Source organism: Pelophylax lessonae (assembly GCF_965119305.1).
Source record: "Pelophylax lessonae genome assembly, chromosome: 1".
Taxonomy (NCBI): Eukaryota; Metazoa; Chordata; class Amphibia; order Anura; family Ranidae; genus Pelophylax; species Pelophylax lessonae.
In genome coordinates, this window is record NC_138768.1 from 321,691,840 (window position 1) to 321,715,026 (window position 23,187).

Consider the following 23,187-nt stretch of genomic DNA (forward strand, 5'->3'; position numbering starts at 1 on the left):
CGGCGGCCGAATATTTACGGCCGACAATCGCTACGTGTGTACGGGCCTATAACCTACAGCCATAGCCTACAGCCACAGCCATTAACCATAGCCTTATACCTCCAACAAAAAACCTGGAAGATCCATCGGCAAAAAAAAAAAAAAAAACTCCGCTTCAACTGAACTGAATGCATTGAAATTTTTTTTTTATTTTTATGTTTGTTCTCTTTTTTCTGGTCTGACATTACAGCCTAAAACCAAGGACTAAAATGTGAAGGATTAGTCTGACCAGGTAATTATCAAGACACTGGGGATATAACTGGAAATTCAGAGGGGGATGACCAGACAAACGCAATTACTGAAAAATAAGACACTAAGCAGGTGAAAGTATAAAGGGAAAAGAAGAGAAAGGATAAAAAAAGAAAGAAAAAATGAGAGTAAAGACAGCAAGTGGAGAGGCAGCCACAAAGTCGCCAAAAATAAGTTCAAGCCCGGGAACAGTTATCCCCCGGTTCACACTGAGGCGACCTGTGAGGCGCCCTGGTCGCCTCACAGGTCGCCGTAGGTCGCCTCCCATAGGGAAGCTGCGGACTAGTTCTAATAGGAGCGACACAAGTCGCTCCGACTTGGAAAAAGGGTCTGGAGCTTCTTTGGGGCGACCAGGAGGCGACCGCCATAGACTTCAATGTTATGAAGTCCGTGGCGGCCGCTCCGAGGTCGCGGTGCGAAGTAGCGTCGCCCCTATGTGAACGGGGCCTAAAAAAATATATGTCCCAGGAAGGAAGTACAAACAAACAGAACCCGTAAAAACAACAAGGAACGCGTTCAAAACAGGTGGAAGCAAAGGATAAAAACAGACACAATAGGCTATCAGCAGGTTCAAATACAGTGAACCAGTCCAGAATCGACCAGGACCTAGAAAGTGATCCAGAGACAGGAGATACAGAGGGCCAACATAAGAACACTCGGCTTCCTACAAAGATAGAAATGGTGGCTATGTTCACAGCTCTGGAAAAATCCCTAAAATTAGAAATAGCAACAATACATAGGGACCTAGGTCATGTGCTAACACAAGTTGAAGAGACGGAAAGGAGACTGGATAATCAGTTGCATTAGTAAATTAACTTAAAGGAGAATTAAAGATGTTAAAAATGGAACAAAGGAATTTGGAATATAGACTGGAAGACTAGGAAAATCGGAACAGAAGGAAGAATCTAAGAATGTGTGGCATACCAGAACCAACACGTGGAGAGGACCTAACAAAAAAAATGAAAACAATATTTAATCCACTATTAGGTAGAGAAGAGAAAGAACCAATTAAAATTGAAAGAGTGCATAAGATCAGAAGAATAAAAGGTGTTTCAGGAGAGGCCCCATGAGATGTAATCATAAGACTCCAAAAAAAAACTATGTAGAAAAAGTTCAAATTTGGGGAAACATGAGAGGAAGGCCACTTATTGAATATGAAGGTGTCAAACTCCAGATTTTTGCGGACCTAGCAAAGAAAAAACACGCCAAGAAGAAGATCAATGGCAACTGATATCCAGAAAAGGAAATACAATGTTGAATACAAATACAAAGTTGAATGGACAATAGAATGAAAAAAAGGAGAAGAAAACATAAGAAGGGACTTTGTGGGAAACGGGGGATTGGGGAGAGAGGAATAAAATAAGTAGAGATAGCATGGCGAGCCTGGAGTAGGGGAGGAAGGTTCAAGGAGTGCACCAGACAGAGCAACACCCCCTAATGATAAGAGCTGATGGACAAGGGGGTCCTTTACAGAAAATACAGAGATCTGGTTAATGATCAGTAGAAAGTCAAATCCCCAGTGGGTAACATCTCTGGGCTGGGGAGGGTGGCGAGGGAGAGGGGGGAGGAGGGGGGGGGGGAGGTGGGGAGAGACAAGGAGTAGGGGAAAAACCTGTTGCCATGTCGAGCCTCCCGTACATATATGGTCATGATGCCCTTTCTCGCTCCAGGAGAATCCCAAACCCATTATGGGGGGGAAGAGGCTGGAGGGGGAAAAGGGGAGATAGAGACTTAATATTACAACCTTGAATTTTTTAACCTATAATGTCAGAGGGATAAATACCCCGGAAAAACGACACAAGGTCCTAGGAGAATTGAAAAGACACTCAGAAAATATAATATTCACACAAGAAACACACATTGCATTAGACACAAATGTAAAATTATACTCAAAATTCTACCCAACATGGTATTATGGGGATTTCCCTTCGAGAAGAGCAAAAGGGGTAGCTATAGGGGTGGCAAGAGTGAGATTTTAATTAGAAGATAGGAAGGTTGATCCAGATGGCCGCTATATATTTCTGAACGGTATCCTAGAGGATATGGGGTGTACACTGGCTAATGTATATAGTCCTAATAAAAATCCAAAATGTTGTTTGAAAGAGGTCCTGGGAAAATTGATGCAGTTCAAAAAGGGTAAATTAATCTATAGATCTCAACTTTTGCTTGGATCCAAGATTAGCCAGTACGTCTCATGCACTGGGGGAACGAAGATAGTCAACTGGGGACGGTAAAAAAGAAATTACACCAAGGTCAACTGGTAGATATATGGAAAATCCAACACCCCCAGACAAGGAATCATACATTTCACTCCCCAGTGCATGACACATACTCAAGACTATATTATTTTTTTATGGAACATAGACTACTGGAGTCAGTAGTAAAATCATCAATTGAAAAATATTTCACTTTCGGATCATACCCCGGTAATAGTAAAGCTGAGATTTACAGGAACACAAACAGGAATAAATACCTGGAGGTTGAATGAGGAATTGATCCAAGACATAGAAATAGAAATTAAAATAAAAAATGAAATTGAACAGTATTACTTGCTGAATGAGTCCCCAGAGATATCAAAAGCAACAACATGGTAAGGAACATAAGGCCTATATTAGAGGACTGTTAATTTCAATAGCAGCAAGAAAAAAGAAGGAAAGAACAAGAGTAGTGTTGTAATAATGTTGTAATAATACACAGACTGTATTATTCGGGTTCGTACCGAATAATTGGATTTTTGTTACCCGAACACGGACCCGAAAACTTTACTGTATGTTCGGGTTTAAAATCTGTGTTCGGTCATTTTATTTCCTGTTTTGTATGTAATGGCGCGCTTTTTAATGGCGGGCTTTCAACAGCCAATCAACAAGCGTTTAACTGGTGTGCCTTAAGCCATCCCAGCCATGCCTACTAATGTATTAGTAGCTGTGATTGGCCATCTGAAGCATGTGACCATGTCTTTATAAGTTCGAGACCCAGCGCGCTGCGTCATTCTGCTGTAGTTTAGGGAGAGAGCACACATCATACGTGCTGGCTGCTGATTAGGGACAGACAGTGATTCTGTGAAAAATTGTGTCCGAAAAGAATGGAGGGACAGGTCGGAGTGCAGGCAGGGAAAGTTATAAGAGCATTTTAGGGCCAGGCTGGAGATTAGGCAGGGTCAGTCTACATCGATTTTGCTGTGTGGGGGGTGGTTCAGTGAACAATCTTTTTGAGCATTTTAGGGACAGGCTGGAGATTAGGCAGGGACAGTCTACATCGATTTTGCTGTGTGGGGGGTGGTGCAGTAAACAATCTTTTTGCCCTCACTTGAGCCCACTGAGGAGGAGGAGGGAGAAAAAAAAATCTATTTTTATCAGTCAGTTGTGCGCAGCGTTCATCAGCTATATTTTACTACAAGTTAAAGGGGATTTTTTTTTTCCCTTCATAGCCTGTTTGCTGCAGGGCTGACTCTGAGCTGACTGTAACATAAGACACTGCTGTGTTCACATGTACTATTGAGTGATTTTCAATTTTATACACTTTTTTCTATTCCACTATTCAATATACACCCTTTTTGGTTAAAAAAAATTAAATTGTGGCATAGTCTGTACTAATCTATTTAAAATTTACAAACTTAAAGGGGAATTTTCTTTTTTTTTCCCTTCATAGCCTGCTGCAGAGCTGACCTTGACATAAAACATAAGACACTGCTGTGTTCACATGTGCTATTGAAAAATCACCAATTTTATATCATATATTTTCTATTCCGCTATTCAATCTACACCCTTTGGGGTAAAAAGAATTAAATCGCGGCATAGTCTGTATCGGTACGTGTGAGATACACCTTCCAAAATTTTGGGGCGCATCTTCCACCGCCGAGGATTTCAGGTGCTTCAGTTTGCCTCCTGCCTGTTCCGAACTCCTCCTACTCCTCATCCTGCCTTTAGGGTACAAAAAATTGTAATCGGGGCCTAGTTTGGGTCTGTACGTGTGAGATAGATACACCTTTTGATATCATATTTTCTATTCCGCTATTCAATCTACACCCTTTGGGGTAAAAATAATTAAATTGCGGCATAGTCTGTATCGGTACGTGTGAGATACACCTTTCCAATTTTTGGGGCGCATCTTACACCGCCGAGGATTGCAGGGTGCTTCAGTTTGCCTCCTGCCTGTTCCGAACTCCTCCTACTCCTCATCCTGCCTTTAGGGTACAAAAAATTGTAATCGGGGCCTAGTTTGGGTCTGTACGTGTGAGATAGATACACCTTTTGATATCATATTTTCTATTCCGCTATTCAATCTACACCCTTTGGGGTAAAAATAATTAAATTGCGGCATATTCTGTATCGGTACGTGTGAGATACACCTTTCCAATTTTTGGGGCGCATCTTACACTGCCGAGGATTGCAGGGTGCTTCAGTTTGCCTCCTGCCTGTTCCGAACTCCTCCTACTCCTCATCCTGCCTTTAGGGTACAAAAAATAGTAATCGGGGCCTAGTCTGGGTCTGTACGTGTGAGATAGATACACCTTTTGATATCATATTTTCTATTCCGCTATTCAATCTACACCCTTTGGGGTAAAAAGAATTAAATTGCGGCATAGTTTGTATCGGTACGTGTGAGATACACCTTTCCAATTTTTGGGGCGCATCTTACACTGCCGAGGATTGCAGGGTGCTTCAGTTTGCCTCCTGCCTGTTCCGAACTCCTCCTACTCCTCATCCTGCCTTTAGGGTACAAAAAATTGTAATCGGGGCCTAGTTTGGGTCTGTACGTGTGAGATAGATACACCTTTTGATATCATATTTTCTATTCCGCTATTCAATCTACACCCTTTGGGGTAAAAAGAATTAAATTGCGGCATATTCTGTATCGGTACGTGTGAGATACACCTTTCCAATTTTTGGGGCGCATCTTACACTGCCGAGGATTGCAGGGTGCTTCAGTTTGCCTCCTGCCTGTTCCGAACTCCTCCTACTCCTCATCCTGCCTTTAGGGTACAAAAAATTGTAATCGGGGCCTAGTTTGGGTCTGTAAGTGTGAGATAGATACACCTTTTGATATCATATTTTCTATTCCGCTGTTCAATCTACACCCTTTGGGGTAAAAAGAATTAAATTGCGGCATAGTCTGTATCGGTACGTGTGAGATACACCTTTCCAATTTTTGGGGCGCATCTTACACCGCCGAGGATTGCAGGGTGCTTCAGTTTGCCTCCTGCCTGTTCCGAACTCCTCCTACTCCTCATCCTGCCTTTAGGGTACAAAAAATAGTAATCGGGGCCTAGTCTGGGTCTGTACGTGTGAGATAGATACACCTTTTGATATCATATTTTCTATTCCGCTATTCAATCTGCACTCTTGGGGTAAAAATAATTAAATTGCGGCATAGTCTGTATCGGTACGTGTGAGATACACCTTTCCAATTTTTGGGGCGCATCTTACACCGCCGAGGATTGCAGGGTGCTTCAGTTTGCCTCCTGCCTGTTCCGAACTCCTCCTACTCCTCATCCTGCCTTTAGGGCACAAAAAATTGTAATCGGGCCTAGTATGGGTTTGTACGTGTCAGATACACCTTTTGATATCATATTTTCTAATCCGCTATTCAATCTACACCCTTTGGGGTAAAAAGAATTAAATTGCGGCATAGTCTGTATCGGTACGTGTGAGATACATCTTTCCAATTTTTGGGGCGCATCTTACACCGCCGAGGATTGCAGGGTGCTTCAGTTTGCCTCCTGCCTGTGCCGAAATCCTCCTACTCCTCATCCTGCCTTTAGGGTACAAAAAATTGAAATCGGGGCCTAGTCTGGGTTTGTACGTGTCAGATACACCTTTTGATATCATATTTTCTATTCTGCTATTCAATCTACACCCTTTGGGGTAAAAATAATTAAATTGCGGCATAGTCTGTATCGGTACGTGTGAGATACACCTTTCCAATTTCCGGGGCGCATCTTACACCGCCGAGGATTGCAGGGTGCTTCAGTTTGCCTCCTGTTCCGAACTCCTCCTACTCCTCATCCTGCCTTTAGGGTACAAAAATAGTAATCGGTGGGCCTAGTCTGGGTCTGTACGTGTGAGATAGATACACCTTTTGATATCATATTTTCTATTCCGCTATTCAATCTACACCCTTTGGGGTAAAAAGAATTAAATTGCGGCATAGTCTGTATCGGTACGTGTGAGATACACCTTTCCAATTTTTGGGGCGCATCTTACACCGCCGAGGATTGCAGGGTGCTTCAGTTTGCCTCCTGTTCCAAACTCCTCCTACTCCTCATCCTGCCTTTATGGTACAAAAAATAGTAATCGGGGCCTAGTCTGGGTCTGTACGTGTGAGATTGATACACCTTTTGATATCATTTTTTCTATTCCGCTATTCAATCTACACCCTTTGGGGTAAAAAGAATTAAATTGCGGCATAGTCTGTATCGGTACGTGTGAGATACACCTTCCAAATTTTTGGGGCGCATCTTCCACCGCCGAGGATTGCAGGGTGCTTCAGTTTGCCTCCTGCCTGTTCCGAACTCCTCCTACTCCTCATCCTGCCTTTAGGGTACAAAAAATTGTAATCGGGGCCTAGTTTGGGTCTGTACGTGTGAGATAGATACACCTTTTGATATCATATTTTCTATTCCGCTATTCAATCTACACCCTTTGGGGTAAAAAGAATTAAATTGCGGCATATTCTGTATCGGTACGTGTGAGATACACCTTTCCAATTTTTGGGGCGCATCTTACACTGCCGAGGATTGCAGGGTGCTTCAGTTTGCCTCCTGCCTGTTCCGAACTCCTCCTACTCCTCATCCTGCCTTTAGGGTACAAAAAATTGTAATCGGGGCCTAGTTTGGGTCTGTAAGTGTGAGATAGATACACCTTTTGATATCATATTTTCTATTCCGCTGTTCAATCTACACCCTTTGGGGTAAAAAGAATTAAATTGCGGCATAGTCTGTATCGGTACGTGTGAGATACACCTTTCCAATTTTTGGGGCGCATCTTACACCGCCGAGGATTGCAGGGTGCTTCAGTTTGCCTCCTGCCTGTTCCGAACTCCTCCTACTCCTCATCCTGCCTTTAGGGTACAAAAAATAGTAATCGGGGCCTAGTCTGGGTCTGTACGTGTGAGATAGATACACCTTTTGATATCATATTTTCTATTCCGCTATTCAATCTGCACTCTTGGGGTAAAAATAATTAAATTGCGGCATAGTCTGTATCGGTACGTGTGAGATACACCTTTCCAATTTTTGGGGCGCATCTTACACCGCCGAGGATTGCAGGGTGCTTCAGTTTGCCTCCTGCCTGTTCCGAACTCCTCCTACTCCTCATCCTGCCTTTAGGGCACAAAAAATTGTAATCGGGCCTAGTATGGGTTTGTACGTGTCAGATACACCTTTTGATATCATATTTTCTAATCCGCTATTCAATCTACACCCTTTGGGGTAAAAAGAATTAAATTGCGGCATAGTCTGTATCGGTACGTGTGAGATACATCTTTCCAATTTTTGGGGCGCATCTTACACCGCCGAGGATTGCAGGGTGCTTCAGTTTGCCTCCTGCCTGTGCCGAAATCCTCCTACTCCTCATCCTGCCTTTAGGGTACAAAAAATTGAAATCGGGGCCTAGTCTGGGTTTGTACGTGTCAGATACACCTTTTGATATCATATTTTCTATTCTGCTATTCAATCTACACCCTTTGGGGTAAAAATAATTAAATTGCGGCATAGTCTGTATCGGTACGTGTGAGATACACCTTTCCAATTTCCGGGGCGCATCTTACACCGCCGAGGATTGCAGGGTGCTTCAGTTTGCCTCCTGTTCCGAACTCCTCCTACTCCTCATCCTGCCTTTAGGGTACAAAAATAGTAATCGGTGGGCCTAGTCTGGGTCTGTACGTGTGAGATAGATACACCTTTTGATATCATATTTTCTATTCCGCTATTCAATCTACACCCTTTGGGGTAAAAAGAATTAAATTGCGGCATAGTCTGTATCGGTACGTGTGAGATACACCTTTCCAATTTTTGGGGCGCATCTTACACCGCCGAGGATTGCAGGGTGCTTCAGTTTGCCTCCTGTTCCAAACTCCTCCTACTCCTCATCCTGCCTTTAGGGTACAAAAAATAGTAATCGGGGCCTAGTCTGGGTCTGTACGTGTGAGATTGATACACCTTTTGATATCATTTTTTCTATTCCGCTATTCAATCTACACCCTTTGCGGTAAAAAGAATTAAATTGCGGCATAGTCTGTATCGGTACGTGTGAGATACACCTTCCAAATTTTTGGGGCGCATCTTCCACCGCCGAGGATTGCAGGGTGCTTCAATTTGCCTCCTGCCTGTTCCGAACTCCTCCTACTCCTCATCCTGCCTTTAGGGTACAAAAAATAGTAATCGGGGGCCTAGTCTGGGTTTGTACGTGTGAGATAAACCTTTTTTTATCATATTTTCTATTCCGCTATTCAATCTACACCCTTTGGGGTAAAAAGAATTAAATTGCGGCATAGTCTGTATCGGTACGTGTGAGATACACCTTTCCAATTTTTGGGGCGCATCTTACACCGCCGAGGATTGCAGGGTGCTTCAGTTTGCCTCCTGCCTGTTCCAAACTCCTCCTACTCCTCATCCTGCCTTTAGGGTACAAAAAATAGTAATCGGGGCCTAGTCTGGGTCTGTACGTGTGAGATAGATACACCTTTTGATATCATATTTTCTATTCCGCTATTCAATCTACACCCTTGGGGTAAAAAGAATTAAATTGCGGCATAGTCTGTATCGGTACGTGTGAGATACACCTTTCCAATTTTTGGGGCGCATCTTACACCGCCGAGGATTGCAGGGTGCTTCAGTTTGCCTCCTGCCTGTTCCGAACTCCTCCTACTCCTCATCCTGCCTTTAGGGTACAAAAAATAGTAATCGGGGCCTAGTCTGGGTCTGTACGTGTGAGATAGATACACCTTTTGATATCATATTTTCTATTCCGCTATTCAATCTACACTCTTGGGGTAAAAAGAATTAAATTGCGGCATAGTCTGTATCGGTACGTGTGAGATACACCTTTCCAATTTTTGGGGCGCATCTTACACCGCCGAGGATTGCAGGGTGCTTCAGTTTGCCTCCTGCCTGTTCCGAACTCCTCCTACTCCTCATCCTGCCTTTAGGGCACAAAAAATTGTAATCGGGCCTAGTCTGGGTTTGTACGTGTCAGATACACCTTTTGATATCATATTTTCTAATCCGCTATTCAATCTACACCCTTTGGGGTAAAAAGAATTAAATTGCGGCATAGTCTGTATCGGTACGTGTGAGATACATCTTTCCAATTTTTGGGGCGCATCTTACACCGCAGAGGATTGCAGGGTGCTTCAGTTTGCCTCCTGCCTGTGCCGAAATCCTCCTACTCCTCATCCTGCCTTTAGGGTACAAAAAATAGTAATCGGGGCCTAGTCTGGGTCTGTACGTGTGAGATAGATACACCTTTTGATATCATATTTTCTATTCCGCTATTCAATCTACACCCTTGGGGTAAAAAGAATTAAATTGCGGCATAGTCTGTATCGGTACGTGTGAGATACACCTTTCCAATTTTTGGGGCGCATCTTACACCGCCGAGGATTGCAGGGTGCTTCAGTTTGCCTCCTGCCTGTGCCGAACTCCTCCTACTCCTCATCCTGCCTTTAGGGTACAAAAAATTGTAATCGGGGCCTAGTCTGGGTTTGTATGTGTCAGATACACCTTTTGATATCATATTTTCTATTCCGCTATTCAATCTACACCCTTTGGGGTAAAAATAATTAAATTGCGGCATAGTCTGTATCGGTACGTGTGAGATACACCTTTCCAATTTTTGGGGCGCATCTTACACCGCCGAGGATTGCAGGGTGCTTCAGTTTGCCTCCTGTTCCGAACTCCTCCTTCTCCTCATCCTGCCTTTAGGGTACAAAAATAGTAATCGGGGCCTAGTCTGGGTCTGTACGTGTGAGATAGATACACCTTTTGATATCATATTTTCTATTCCGCTATTCAATCTACACCCTTTGGGGTAAAAAGAATTAAATTGCGGCATAGTCTGTATCGGTACGTGTGAGATACACCTTTCCAATTTTTGGGGCTCATCTTACACCGCCGAGGATTGCAGGGTGCTTCAGTTTGCCTCCTGTTCCAAACTCCTCCTACTCCTCATCCTGCCTTTAGGGTACAAAAAATAGTAATCGGGGCCTAGTCTGGGTCTGTACGTGTGAGATAGATACACCTTTTGATATCATATTTTCTATTCCGCTATTCAATCTACACCCTTTGGGGTAAAAAGAATTAAATTGCGGCATATTCTGTATCGGTACGTGTGAGATACACCTTCCAAATTTTTGGGGCGCATCTTCCACCGCCGAGGATTGTAGGGTGCTTCAGTTTGCCTCCTGCCTGTTCCGAACTCCTCCTACTCCTCATCCTGCCTTTAGGGTACAAAAAATAGTAATCGGGGGCCTAGTCTGGGTTTGTACGTGTGAGATACACCTTTTTATATCATATTTTCTATTCTGCTATTCAATCTACACCCTTTGGGGTAAAAATAATTAAATTGCGGCATAGTCTGTATCGGTACGTGTGAGATACACCTTTCCAATTTTTGGGGCGCATCTTACACCGCAGAGGATTGCAGGGTGCTTCATTTTCTCTCCTGCCTGTTCCGAACTCCTCCTACTCCTCATCCTGCCTTTAGGCTACAAAAATAGTAATGGGGGCCTAGTCTCGGTCTGTACGTGTGAGATAGATACACCTTTTGATATCATATTTTCTATTCAGCTATTCAATCTACACCCTTGGGGTAAAAAGAATTAAATTGCGGCATAGTCTGTATCGGTACGTGTGAGATACACCTTTCCAATTTTTGGGGCGCATCTTACACCGCCGAGGATTGCAGGGTGCTTCAGTTTGCCTCCTGTTCCAAACTCCTCCTACTCCTCATCCTGCCTTTAGGGTACAAAAAATAGTAATCAGGGGCCTAGTCTGGGTTTGTATGTGTGAGATACACCTTTTTATATCATATTTTCTATTCCGCTATTCAATCTACACTCTTTGGGGTAAAAAGAATTAAATTGCGGCATAGTCTGTATCGGTACGTGTGAGATACACCTTTCCAATTTTTGGGGCGCATCTTACACCGCCGAGGATTGCGGGGTGCTTAAGTTTGCCTCCTGTTCCAAACTCCTCCCACTCCTCATCCTGCCTTTAGGGTACAAAAAATAGTAATCGGGGCCTAGTCTGGGTCTGTACGTGTGAGATAGATACACCTTTTGATATCATATTTTCTATTCCGCGATTCAATCTACACCCTTTGGGGTAAAAAGAATTAAATTGCGGCATAGTCTGTATCGGTACGTGTGAGATACACCTTCCAAATTTTTGGGGCGCACCTTCCACCGCCGAGGATTGCAGGGTGCTTCAGTTTGCCTCCTGCCTGTTCCGAACTCCTCCTACTCCTCATCCTGCCTTTAGGGTACAAAAAATAGTAATCGGGGGCCTAGTCTGGGTTTGTACGTGTGAGATACACCTTTTTATATCATATTTTCTATTACACTATTCAATCTACACCCTTTGGGGTAAAAATAATTAAATTGCGGCATAGTCTGTATCGGTACGTGTGAGATACACCTTTCCAATTTTTGGGGCGCATCTTACACCGCCGAGGATTGCAGGGTGCTTCAGTTTGCCTCCTGCCTGTTCCGAACTCCTCCTACTCCTCATCCTGCCTTTAGGCTACAAAAAATAGTAATCGGGGCCTAGTCTCGGTCTGTACGTGTGAGATAGATACACCTTTTGATATCATATTTTCTATTCAGCTATTCAATCTACACCCTTGGGGTAAAAAGAATTAAATTGCGGCATAGTCTGTTTCGGTACGTGTGAGATACACCTTTCCAATTTTTGGGGCGCATCTTACACCGCCGAGGATTGCAGGGTGCTTCAGTTTGCCTCCTGTTCCAAACTCCTCCTACTCCTCATCCTGCCTTTAGGGTACAAAAAATAGTAATCAGGGGCCTAGTCTGGGTTTGTACGTGTGAGATACACCTTTTTATATCATATTTTCTATTCCGCTATTCAATCTACACCCTTTGGGGTAAAAAGAATTAAATTGCGGCATAGTCTGTATCAGTACATGTGAGATACACCTTTCCAATTTTTGGGGCGCATCTTACACCGCCGAGGATTGCGGGGTGCTTAAGTTTGCCTCCTGTTCCAAACTCCTCCCACTCCTCATCCTGCCTTTAGGGTACAAAAAATAGTAATCGGGGCCTAGTCTGGGTCTGTACGTGTGAGATAGATACACCTTTTGATATCATATTTTCTATTCTGCTATTCAATCTACACCCTTTGGGGTAAAAAGAATTAAATTGCGGCATAGTCTGTATCGGTACGTGTGAGATACACCTTCCAAATTTTTGGGGCGCATCTTCCACCTCCGAGGATTGCAGGGTGCTTCAGTTTGCCTCCTGTTCCGAACTCCTCCTACTCCTCATCCTCATCTTGCCTTTAGGGTACAAAAAATTGTAATCAGGGCCTAGTCTGTGTTTGTACGTGTGAGATACACCGTTTTATAAAATTTTTTCTATTCCGCTATTCAATATACACCCTTTTGGAGTGTAAAAAATTAAATTACGGCCTAGTCTGTATCGGTACGTGTAAGATACACCGTTTTATAAAATTTATTCTATTCCGCTATTCAATATACACCCTTTTGGAGTGTAAAAAAGTAAATTACGGCATAGTCTGTATCGGTACGTGTGAGATACACCTTTTTAAATTTGTTTGGCGCATCTCCTTCCACCGCCGAGGATTGCAGGGCGCTTCAGTTTGCCTCCTGTTCCGAACTCCTCCTACTCCGCTTCCTCATCCTCTACCGCCTCATCATCCGGTCAGCGTAACACCTTCACCACCAACTTCAGCACAGCCAGGGGTAAACGACAGCAGGCAGTTTTAAAACTTGCCTGTTTGGGGGACAAACCACACACCGCGCAGGAGTTGTGGAGGAGCATGGAACAGCAGACAAATGAGTGGTTGCTGCCAGCGAGCCTTAAGCCCAGCCTGGTGGTGTGTGATAACGGGCGAAATCTCATAGCAGCTCTGGGTCTACGTTTTGCTGCCATTTGCTGCCATTTGCAGCACTCTAGCCCTTTCCATTGGTGTTTTAGAGCCATTTTAGTGCCTGAAAGTTTGGGTCCCCATTGACTTCAATGGGGTTCGGTGTCCGGGTAAAGTTCGGAAAAAGTCCGGGACACGGACATCCAGGTGTCCGCTCAACTCTAAACAAGAGAAATGGAAAAACTATTAAAAGAAATTTATGAACTGGAACAGGCACATAAAAAGCAAAATACAGCAATTATTAATAATTAAAAGAGATCAATTAAAAGAACTATTGGAACAAAAAAACAAGACAAGTCTTTTATAGAGTAGCAAAAGAAAGATACAGGTGGGGAAATAAACCAGGAAAACACCTGGCAAAGATTCTAAAAAAGAAAAAATCATTACATTTTACATTTTACAGAAAAGATGAAAAATAATAAAGGTGAGATGGTTCATACAACAGTAGAAACCGCAAAGGCCTTCCAAAGTTTCTATAATGTGCTTTACCGGTTAGGCAAGATGATGAAAACAATAGAAAGCTTGAGAATAGGCCCTAAAATGGCACAACACATCAAAAATTTAGATAACCATCCCACAGCATCAGTAAAGGTCAATGGTAGCCTCTCGCCCCCCTTTAAGATGCTCAATGGAACTAGACAAGGATGCCACTGTCCCTCCACCTATATGTGCTTTCATTGGAGCCATAATTGGCGACAATCAGAAGGAATGTAGATATAGGAGGAGTTAAGATGGTGAAGAGTAACATAAGGTAGCGGCATATGCGGACAATATGCTATTCTATATATCTAATCCCAGAATATCACTCCCAAATGTAATAAATAAATTTAAAAAAATATGGGGAACTATCGAATCTAAAAATAAACCCGTTAAAATCAGAAATCTTAAATATAAGTCTGAGTAAGAATGAAGAAGAGGCACTACAAAAGGAGTTTCCATTTCCATGGGGGAAAAGAGAATTAAACTATCTGGGAATAAAATTTACAGCATCTTTCCAGAATTTAAATAAAGCTAATTATATTCCACTCCTCAATGAAATGAAAACATAAATTAGGAAAATAGCATCACATCCATTTTCATGGTTGGAAAGGATTAATATGGTGAAAATGGCGATTCTCCCAAAAATGTTCTTTATATTCCAAATGATGCCAATAGCACTACCACAGGTTTTTTTTTTAGAACATTAAGTGCCGGTTCACACTAATGCGACTTGTCAGGTGACTTGGTCAGCCTGACAAGTCGAGCACCGTCGTGGTCCATTGAGTAGTACAGGACCGGTTCTAATAGGAGCGACACAAGTCGATCCGACTTAGAAAAAGGGTCCTGTATTACTTCAGGGGCGACCTGGAGCGACTTGCATAGACATTCATTCACAGATGAATTCACAGGTCGCCCCCTAAGTCGGAGTGACGTAGTGTGAACCGGCACTAAAGAGTATGATCTCAAGATACATCAAGATACATCAAGAAGCCAAGAGCACAGCTTGCGTTATTAAGCAGAGATAAAACACAAGAAGGGGTAGTAGCACCTGACATAAAAAGATATTACAATGCAGTAATAATAACACGGATGATAAAATGGACAAACACAAAAAGTGAAAAAAAGATGTGTTAGGATGGAGTACGCATTGAGTAAGGCACATTTAAATAAAAGTATATGGTTGCCACAAAGATATAGATCACTGGATGGAAGTACACATGATTTGACTAAAAATGTGTTCAAAGATTGGGATATTATTTACAGACAAGTAAGATTGGAATACAACTCACCACTGATATCACTAGCAGAGACAAACTATTTTCCACCAGGGAAAGAAGCACTGTTTGGGTCTTGGTTAGGGAACGCACAGATATCATGGATAAAGGGAAAATATGACCACTTCAAGAATTATAGCACAGAGGAGAATTTAAAAATATAAATAAATGGAGGTACTTGCAGCTGAAACACTTTGTGGCTGCTCTACCACAACCAATTAGAACAGAGGAAAACTTGAACTCAATAGAAAAATTATGTAATTTAAAGACTACAGTAAAACACGGAATATCCATGGTTTATGGAGCACTCACGAGGTGGGTGGGGGGGCTGGGAAGACCTCCATTAATTAGGAAATGGGAGCAGGAACTGGGTCTAGGAATAACGCTTGCCTTTATTATAGATACATTCAATATACCCTTAGAAGGGACATGAAGCCTGGAGTACCAAGATTCAGGTTCTATTTCAATATCGAGGTCCTTCTCCCATGCCAACATGTATAGGTGTTTTAATGGTAAGGCCAGCAGCGATGCATGAGCGTTGGAAATGCCACCCCGGGTGCCCTGATCTTTAGCACACCATTGTTCATAAGGTGTTAAGAAGGTAGGGTCCAAGGAGGAATGGAGACCCAAAAGAAAATATTCAATTTGGAGAACTTGCAGCATTTTAATGGTACAACAATTCAGAAGTGTGGATGTACTGCATGTACTGAATATATATTTTTTTAATGCTGTACTGACATACATTATAATATTTTGTATAAAACTAAAATGTATTGTTTATACTGGCTACCTTACAAGTAAAACATCTTCAAAACACAAGTTTGCTTTTTCAATGTTTGTACAGTTTATGCGATACCTGCGTGCTCCAGTCTAAATGTTATATTTGTTACTAGCCATGTTTTCAAAAGTCTTACTAAACCTTGTCTACTAATGTTAGTAAATACCACCTAAGCAAACTAACTGATGACACCACACTTATACTTAAAGTGACATTAAATTATATTTTTTTTTCATAAAACAGTTAATAATAATATAACTTACATGGATTTGCTTTTTTTAAAATGTAATTTTTTCTTTGCATTTACTTTTGAAAGTGTTTCCCACCCGTGCTGACATACTCACTATTCTATATGTCCCCCTGTAATGCCAGGACCTATGGAGTCCCTTCTATGCGTGCATTCCCACTCTGTTCTAGAATTGTATGTGAAGTAATCTAAACACCACAGTTTTTTTTTTTCTTTTTATGTTGAAGCCCAAAGCAGTCACTTCCTTATTGAGAACTCTTCCCTCTCATTGGTCTCAAAAAACGTATGTCACTTTTTGTAATTGAAATGTGTGCATTTCCAGCCTTGATTGTCTTGGCTCAGCTAGAGGCGAAGGATTCAGAAGCTTTATAGTGTTGAAGTTCACAGGATGCTGATGCATGAAAAGGGACAGAATATCAGGGAGATAAGATAAGACACTATCTATCTAAGTTTATCTCTTTTGTGTCTCCCTGGCAGCAGAGTTTGTAGTGAGAAACAGAGAGGTGGAGCCGCTCAGGTGTTTGTCTCAAACCTGGTGCAGGTCGGATCCGTAGTCCAGAGACATGAGAAATTTGAAGTATGAGACCGCACTCTGGTTACTGTTTAGTTGAAATCAAAAAGTGTTTCCTTTATTCCTCAAAGTAAAGGCAGACAGACAGTGTACAAGCAGACGTGTTAGGTTGACGAGTTTCACGACATTCCTAGTCGCTTACTCATAACCACACTGTGAGACTGCAGGGGTCGGCCGAGTATTTGTAAGTGAATCATCCAACAAAGGTCAGGTATGATGATAAAATGATGATCTGATCTTTATATGCCATCGCAATGTTGTTTTAGATGAGTTTTTGTCTTATCTCAACTGCAATTCGTTGAATTTAAGATTCACGGGTCAAAAAGTCTCAATGATATTGAATTCCTGGATGTCACCCTGGGCCATTTCGGCAACAGGGTCACATCCAATCTTTACAGGAAACCACTATCTGGCAATAGCCTTTTACACGCGAAATCCAGCCATCCAGTGCACACGATAAAGGATATCCCCGTTGGACAATTTTTAAGGTTACGCAGAATTTGTAGTAATGTGTCCGATTTTAAGAAAGAAGCATTTGCACTTTACTCTCGGTTTCTTGAAAGGGGTTACCCACATTGGATGCTCGACAGAGCTTATATTATAGCTCTGGATAAGAATCGTTCTGACCTCTTATGCTCAGAGGGTTCAAACGAGCATCCAGAGGTGGATAATCATATTGCCAGTAGCGATGTTAATGACACAGATAAATACACTACATCTACCAGCAAACATGGCTGCAGGAATAGAGTGATCCATAAAAACAGGAATAAAAACAAAAATAAGAACAAAAATATAAACATAAATACCACATTTCCGTCTGTCACTTTATCCCTACCTTACAGCCTTGAATTTAATGAGATTAAAAAGATTATACAAAAACATTTGCCTATCTTAAACTCTGATGACATCTGTGCTGACATTTTGAGCGATGGGGTTAATATAGTGGCCAAAAAGGCAGTCACCCTAGGAAACTCATTGTCACCTAGTTTATATATATCTAAAAAACGGAGCACATCTAGAACTTGGCTAGATTGCAAGGTCAATTTTAGGTGTGGCATGACGGATTGTGTAACCTGTCCTCATATCCTGCAGAGAAGTAGCTTTACTTCTACCTATAATAACAAAACATACGATCTATATAAACTTTTCAATTGTAATACACAATATTTGATTTATCTTATCACGTGCAGAGCATGCTGGATACAATACGTTGGCAGAACCACTCGCAAAATTAAAGATCGTTTTAGAGAACATCTCAGCGATATACGTACACTTAAATCTACAAACGTAGTGAGACATTTTAATAATGCACATGGGGGCGATACATCGCTGGTACAGGTACAAATTATAGATCACATCACCAGACCCACTAGAGGTGGCGATGTGTTTCGACTTCTCTGCAGGAGAGAGGTTTTATGGATTTTCAGGCTCCATACCCGAATGCCACATGGCCTTAACTGGGAATGGGATGTCACTCATTTTTATGAGTGACGTCTCCTTCCAGATGGACATTCAACCTTTGTATACATATCTCATGTAGATCAGCAATTAGAATACACCTTAATGCATGGTACAGTGTAGTGTATATATGCTCAGTTGTGCTTGGTTAAAATAGTACCTTACGGCAACTTAATATCCCTTACTCTACATCCAGGCATGGAGTTTTCTCTTTCTGTTGTTCATGTTTCATGGGATTATTCTTTACCATATCTGTTTCTGTTAGATTTTAATTGATCTGTGTATGGTAACTTGACATATGATGTCTGTCCGGGGGGAGTTGTTCCTCTCTCCCTGGTAATGTCTTGTTCTATGAGCTGTTTCTTGTGGTAATGTTTATATATATTTCTTGCTATTTAATTATTATTCCCAAGAAACTTTGTCTCTTTCTGTGGACTTGATAAGATGAATTTTTATGATGCATCAAGTGTGAGGGTTGTTCTTCATTTGTTTTGGTTTCGATCTCTCTTGACAATTATACATTAATGTATCATTTTTTTCTCTCTTTTTAGCTGATTTAATTTGCCATAGATACATGCTACATTATTATATTTACCATATATATGACAATAGTGACTACATGTACATTTTGTGTGCATATGCATCTTTTCATTTTTTTGTTTATGCATATACATTTTGTCCACTATGACAGATTTTACCATCATATATGGTCTAAAATTATTATTAGCTATATATATTGTCATTACACATGTTTCACCATTGATCAAATTTTCTATTAATATAGGATTTTTTACATTAATGATATATTGTTTTTCATTTTATTGGTGATCAAGCAGTACTTCTATATATCACTTTTCTTCACAGTTGTTTATTGCTTTTTTATCTAAAACCTTTTTCTGCACTCACACACATATAGGTGTGTGTTTATTCATGTTTATATTTATATCCATACAGCCTATTTTCTCATGAGACTCCGTGTTGCACATGTGATTTTATTCACTGTTTTTGTCAATGTCTGTTTAAATTCTTTATTGTTTTCCCTACGGGCATGTCATGTGTAATTAAAATGTCCTCACTGTGATACTGCAAACAGATCGGTCTGTTCATCTACTTAAGTGGTTTAACATGTGTGTAATTACACCACCTGACCTTTGTTGGATGATTCACTTAAAAATACTCGGCCGACCCCTGCAGTCTCACAGTGTGGTTATGAGTAAGCGACTAGGAATGTCATGAAACGCGTCAACCTAACACGTCTGCTTGTACACTGTATGTCTGCCTTTACTTTGAGGAATAAAGGAAACACTTTTTGATTTCAACTAAACAGTAACCAGAGTACGGTCTCATACTTCAAATTTCTCAGCAGAGTTTGTAGTGTCACCTCTCCTGTTTACTTTTCTCCCTCCCTAATCTGTCCTTTTGTGGCACAGTCTGCATCATTCCTATTGCTTCTTCCCCCCTCAGCAGCAGTAAATTGGCCTCTTGTGAGACTTCCTCAATGCTCTGATCTTCAGCACAATGCCATTAATACAGGACAACTGAACATGTGCAGAGCAATGCGAGACAATGTATTATTGGGTTTTAAACAGTACAGGTACTTATTTTAATGTTTTACAGAGCTTCACCAGCAAATGGGCCAGCATGAAGTGATCTATCAGGACTTACATTTCTGACTAAAGTTCCACTTAAACAAAAAAAAAAAAAAAGGAAGGTCTCTTGTACTGCAGGACATATGCGACATATGCGCACACCCATGGTTTCTAGGATTTATTATTACAGAATCATTCTGGTGTGGCCATAATGGAATGTGAGGTATATGATACAGTCCCTAGAAAACATTAAGACACTTTTATACACTCTTCAGAATTTTGTTCCTCCACAGGACAAATGTTGGTGCCTGCAGCAAATTCATGTACCTGTCGGAAATTTCACTCCATTCTCAGTGCCTGCTGTCTTAATTATCACCAGTTTGCCTATCCTTTACCTGACAATAATTATTTTTTAATCTGTTACATGCCACTTTATGCATTGACACACCACCCTGGACCCAGTCTGTATGGACATTATGGTCGCCTGCCGACTTGGCACTATGGCACAGGCAGCTTAACTCCTCAATAGGACACAGAAGTTGAACCGAATACGATCTTACTTCAGCTAACTGCAGTACAGAGGATGCTTTTTCAGTCTTCTGATGTGTAAGAAGACAATGACTTTCCTAAGTTCTGTCTCTGCAAAGTGCTAGCACTGCCTGATGGTAAAGGGTGAGGGTCTAAGTAGGAGTCTCTGCAAAGTGCTAGCTAGCTTACGATAAAAAAGGAGGCTAGTGAGGGTCTAACTAGGGCTGAAGCAACGTGCACTAAAACAAAAGGAGGGGGGGCAGAGGGAGACATCCAAACTGTATACGTAGTCAAATTGCAGTGGCTCTAAACTGCCACTAGATGTCAGCATACTTCAATACAATAATAATCAGATGCAATGCAACGCAACACAGGAAAAAATACAAGTGGGTCAGAACACTGAGAATCCCTGACAATGTGTCAACATGAAAATAATAAGTAGTATAATTCTTTAACAGGTGCTATCCAAATGAGGAAGTATAGTACATCTTTATTATGGTAATAATGTCACTCTGTTCCCTTTTAGTGTGAGCTTCCTGTGTGGCATACTACCGTCCACCTCCAGTGTGATACTGGAGGTGAAAGTAAATGGTCCTTTGAAGTGAACACAATACACTGATAAACCTAATCTCTGTATTCACTCTCAATCTGATGAAAAAAAAAACAAAAAAAAAAACATGTGGTAATCCCTTGATACTCCATTATTGTATACATTATATGATTTTCTGACCTGTTGGAAATCTTAAATTCCTTTGGTTACATGAGCCAGGCCTTCTCGTCCAACATCAGTGCCTGACCTCACAAATGCGCTTCTGAAAAAATAGTCAAACATTCCCATAGACACACTCCTAAATCTTGTGAACAGCCTTCCCAGAAGAGTTGAAGCTGTTATAGCTGCAAAGGGTGGGTCAACTCAGTATTAAACCCTACGGACTAAGACTGGGATGCCATTAAAGTTCATGTGTGTGTAAAGGCAGGCATCCCAATACTTTTGACAATATAGTGTACGTCAGAACCCAGGGTTTCAGAGGTGTTGGGGAGCTTGCAAGGTCAGGGCAATCAATGGGGACAAGCAAATTTCAGCGGCCCTTGTGGGGGTAGCGCTACACTTGTAAATGTGTGTACCGTCTTTACTTGGGTCAAGTGCTTGGGTGTTTATTCATTTCATTGGCCATAATAAATAATTTATTCTGACCATTGAAATGAAAAAAAAGCTCAAGTGCTAACGAACTAGAGGAGGGGATATCCAGCACAATCTCGGTATTTGTGGATGATACTAAACTAAGCATGCCAATATCTTCTATGCAGGATGTGGAAACCTTACCAGCAGACCTGAACAAAATAATTGGGTGGGCAACTACATGGCAGATGAGGTTTAATGTTGAAAAATGTAAAGTAATGCACTTGGGTGTCAGAAATACGAAAGCAAGTTAGGAGGAAACCTCTGGGTGAATCTAAATGGAAAAGGACCCGGGGGTCCTAGTAGATGACAAGCTCAGCAATGGCATGCAATGCAAGCCACTACATGCGAAGACAACAGAATACTGGCATGTATAAAAAAGGGGATTCACTCCAGAAATAAAACGAATATTCTCCCACTCTACAAGACTCTGGTCCGGCCACATGTTGAATATTCCGTCCAGTTCTGGGCACCGGTCCTCAGGAAGGATGCGCTGGAACTGGAAAGAGTCCAGAGAAGGGCAACAAAAATAATTAGGGGAATGGAGGACATCAGCTATGAGGAAAGACTACAAGCACTGAACTTATTCTCTCTGGAGAAGAGACGCTTGAGGGGGGATATGATATCAATGTACAAATACTGTACTGGTGACCCTAGCATAAGGAACAAACTTTTCAGAGAAAGGGAATTCAATAAGACACATTTAATAGCCACACACAAAAACTAGAAGAAAAGCGGTTTAACCCTAAACTGCGTAAGGGGTTCTTTACTGTCAGAGCGGTATTGATGTGGAATTCTCTTCCACAAGCAGTGGTATCAGCAGGGAGTATCGATAGATTCAAAAATCTATTAGATGGGCACTTTAAAGACCACAACATACAGGGGTATACAATGAACCGTTAACAGGAAACACAAACACATTATGGGTTGAACTGGATGGACTGGTGTCTTTTTTTCAACCTCGCTAACTATGTAACTATGTAATATTGCCCAGCATTTACATGCGTTTTTGCCACGTTTTGCATTTTTCAGACAAGACACTAGTCTCCTGAACACGATTCTTCTGCACTTAGGAGAGGAGCATTTTCTTGTCTCTAAACTCTGGTAAAAGCTTATGTGTGCATGGACACATAGGCTTTTATTGAGTTGAGTTTAGTGACTTTGGAAAAAACAAAATGCCAATAAGCTCCTAAACGTTAGTTAGGAGCAGCAGTGTGCACAAGGCCCTGCACCAGAAATGATTCCACAGGGGACAGGGGAGAAGTATCACAAATGTATTATTTACAATATCTAATGTAATTGGGTTCTATACTGGGGTCCATTATCATCCCAATGTTTTGATATTCCTTTGTTGCACCTGACATATATGTTTGGCTATAATTGTACCTGTTGTGTTGTCCTAAGTGAAGAAAAATATATAAAAAAGCAGTAAAAATAATTTGGTAAAAGGAAAAACAGTCTGCAGCTTCACCTGCTGGATGGTTGCAAGTGTCATTCATTTGCAACATTTGATTTATATACTGTACCTGACAAAAAATTTAAAAGTTTTCGAAAAATTTTAAATTTTAGCCCTTAAAAAAAAAAATTATATAATAGGACACATATATTTTTTTTTTTTTTTAAAGTGACAGTTATTTTCAGCTGAGCTCAATGAATTCTAAAAACTACAGT